The 3887-nt window shown below is 33.5% G+C and overlaps 1 pseudogene; it reads left to right on the top strand.

Moving 5' to 3' along the window:
• Positions 1 to 2515: 2515 nt before the first annotated feature.
• LOC142535177 (uncharacterized) lies at positions 2516 to 3311 on the top strand (annotated as a pseudogene).
• The last annotated feature ends 576 nt before the right edge of the window (positions 3312 to 3887 follow it).

The raw sequence follows: 3887 nt of genomic DNA, 5'->3' as shown, positions 1-3887 counted from the left end.
GATTCAAAAGGCCAAAGAACTGAATGCTAATACGTGACTGAGTTAGTCGTTTTGGAAATTGGGTTACATTCTGGCCAAAAAAAAGGGTTATTCTGGAGAGTAGGAGGACCAAAAATCAAAGGAATGATGCTAAAGCATCTGGAGTTGCTGAGATTGAAGGAATACTTGTACTGAAGCATCTGGAGTTCCTGAGATTGAATGATACTATGAATACTTATGAATACTTATATATCCTGTCTTTAATGCTGTTTTTGGGTTGCTCTTATATCTATTTGCGTTATTAATGAATTTCTCATTCGTATGTCTTCTTATGTTTTCAGGTGTTCTAATGATGGTGTTGACAACACTATCAACAACACCAGTGCTCTAACATGTTTAATTCAGGGGAGATGAACTTTAACTCAGGGAGAGATACACTCTAACGCAGGGGGAGCTTAACTGACTATGATGTTTACCAAGATTATCATTTTTGGATGTTTTGTCCAGAAAGGCAAAAAGTGGGAGATTGAAAGGAATATTTTATTCCTTTATTATTTTGATAAATTGATATCATCAATTTAATATTTTGCCTTTCTAGATTATGAAATCTTTCTTGATTTATTTCTAAATGATAAGATCTTGATTGATTTATATCTAGATATTATAGGATTTGTTTTTAATATTATTTATCTCCAATATATTTTATCTTTGTTTGAAAGTGTTTTATATCTAATGAAAATCTTGTTTCATATTTTGTAGGACTCTTTTATGGAGTAACTTTTAGGTCAAACCATTGATATAAATATGTATAGCCTCACAGCCGTACAAGTGTGGTTGTGGAGAAAAAAAGGCTTTAGAGAGAGAGGGGTTTTGGGAGAGAGAAAAATGTGGTAGAGAGGGGCTTTTCATAACATTGGAATAGAGCTTTTTATTGAGAAGAAAAATCACAAGAAGTCCAACATTTTTTTTGCTCTAAATTTTTGTGTGATCGTGTGATCACTTTGTTGTGGAGAGGAGCTGCTGGATTTTTGGGAGTGCACGTGTAGGTCGGCTAAGGAGTTCTTGCATAGAAGAAATATACGAGAGCCGAGCCTATTTTGATGATATGAAGATTTTTGTGTTGAAGATTTTGTGTGATTGATTCACATATACCGTGTTGCTGATTGGTGTTGACAACTCAAGACAACATGCGCAGAGTGTTGATCGAAGAGTGGTTGTGTTTGTTTTAAGCAATACGTTTTTTATTTTATGCATCTATTTTTTATGTGGTTTGTTTTGATGCATTTTTAATTCCTTGGAGTGTCAAGAATTTGGTTTTGTTTTCTCACTATTATTGTTTTGGTGTAAACGATTTACATAATTTTTCTAGTGAATTTTTTGCCATGAGGCATCGCACAAGTTTCGTACTTGTGCATAATTTAAATGATATTAATTTATTAAAGTTATATTTGTGTGTTGATACTAATTTCCGCTGCATGTTGTGTGCTCGTGTTAACAACACCAGAGCACAACACTAACTTCTGATACACACATTATAATGTTTTTAATTATTTTCTGTATGTTTATGAGCATATTCCTTTCACAATCTAAATGAAGTCTTTTGTATCCCCTCGGGGTTTTTTTCACACTCCAGAACCCAATATAATCGACCTACTACACCACCAGCTTGCAAGTGCTGCTAGAACTTGTTCGTAACTACTTCATATCTGTCACCACTTTGCGAAAATAATTAATCCAAGATGTCAAAGAAGTGGTATGTGTAGTTTTTTAACCTCTTCATGCATGCACCTCCCACAATTTGAAGAGTGACACAAGCCATGACTAAACTACCAGTTGATCTAGTCAGTCGACCAAAAGTTAGAGATTTCATTTTTGCAGAAAGGCAGATCCAATTTGCTTGAACTTATTTAGAAGTTTATGTTCCTCGGCTTACCCATTGGTTAATTTTGGTTCTGCCAATCTTCATCAGAGTAACTAATGTCACTAATCTTAGCAAGAATTAGGAAAACTGTGAAAGATGTGGAAATGAAATACATAGCAGATTCAAATAGGAAGAAAAGAGAGTGACTCTAGTGGAGAAAAATTATGAGGTTCGAGGAATTGAAAGACATTGTTTTTTTCCCCTTTCCTTGGTCAAATTTTCTATAAACCATTGTTTTCTATTCCTGCAAGTTACTTGACTTAAGTTCAAATTATAAATAACCATGATCAACAATTAAAATATTGATCATACTACTCAAACCATGATTCAAACGGGGAAGACATGGAGGGATTACTATGAAATTGGTTTTCCTTCAGCATTTTATTGCAGCTGCAGATTCATCTCAGGGCATTGTACATATGTGGTAGATATGTTTTTCAATCTCTAGGACAATTCTATGCGGTTGATTCAACTTAAGAATTTGTGTGGCATCTTAGTATATTGTAATTCAGGAGATATTGCAGATTTTATGTCCTTAATGTGCTAATGTGATAAATTCTCTACCTCATAACACTTTTTTGTAGTTTGTCCTATTTGTAGGCATCTGGAGTCACGATGAATATTCCACATTCAACCCAAGAGTTGGAGAAAAACATTCCAACAGGTGCAGCAGCCAAGTAAGGGACAACGATGGATATACAAGATTGGTTATAACCAACGAAATAAGGATACCTGAAGCAAAAACTTTTGAATCTCAAACACATTCGAGAAAAAAATCTCTTAAATGGTTGATCAAGGCAGTAGTATGGTGTTCAATCTTGATAATTATTTTCCTTGTATTCTTAAAATGGGGAATGCCCTTTCTTATACAGAAGGTATTTCAAGTTTTACTTTCTGACTTATTTATCTCTTCTAATTCATAACTTTTCCAGTTTTTCACGTTGTTTCGCACTTTATTGAAAAAGAACTTTTTGTGAAATTTTTCCAAAGCATTTGATCTGTATTTCAATTTTTTAAATAGGTTCTTTTTCCAATCTTGCGATGGGAATCCACTGCATTTGGTCGTCCAGTTTTTGCACTTGTACTCGTAGCTTCTTTGGCGTTATTCCCTGTGTTTCTAATTCCCTCTGGTCCATCCATGTGGCTAGCTGGGATGATTTTCGGATATGGCTTCGGATTTGTTATAATCATGGTTGGAACAAGCATAGGAATGATGCTACCTTATTTAATCGGATTACTATTTCGAGACAGGATTCATGTAAGAAATAGTCAAATTCCACATTTGTTTCTCGGTATTTCGCCATTTCCATACACGATATTTAATTACGTGGTTGTGGTTACTAGAATGAGAGTCTGGCCTTATTTATGCGGATCAATGATAGACGTGGTTTTTACATGTTTTATTGCTTAGTTTGTGTTTTTGCATTGTGCCTGCGTACATTTCATTTAGAGATATAAATGAACCAAACCGTTTGTGAGCTATTCGAAGCTCGATTCGATAAAACTCGTTTGAGCTCGTTTAATGAGGCTCGTTAAGATAAACAAACCAAACTCAAGCTTTACAGTATTCGGCTCGTTAGCTCGTGAATATGTTCGTTGGTAAGTTCACGTAATCTTTTAGATGAAAAAACTAGTTTTGATATTTGATTTATTGATTTTGCATATTATTTATGAAATATATAAAAAATCTATTAAATTTATTTATATAATAAATTTACAAATTTTAATAAGAATAATATATTTTTCTTTAAATATATAATTTACTTTTAATTAATTTAATAAAAATTTATATTTATTAATCTTGTTTAGGCTCGATAAAGGCTTGAATAAGCTCGTGAGCCATGCATATATTCGTTAAATAAAGCTCGAGCTCGGCTCGATTATAAACGAACCAAGCTCAAACATTCAAGAATTCGGCTCGGCTCGACTCGATTACATCCCTAATTTCATTTATATTTTGTTCATTTTAGAGTAAACATTTGCATTT

The sequence above is a fragment of the Primulina tabacum genome, unplaced genomic scaffold (assembly GCF_025594145.1).
Source record: "Primulina tabacum isolate GXHZ01 unplaced genomic scaffold, ASM2559414v2 Contig867, whole genome shotgun sequence".
Classification (NCBI taxonomy): Eukaryota; Viridiplantae; Streptophyta; class Magnoliopsida; order Lamiales; family Gesneriaceae; genus Primulina; species Primulina tabacum.
The sequence above is the reverse complement of the archived record's forward strand: the minus strand, read 5'-3'. Positions and strand labels throughout refer to the sequence as shown.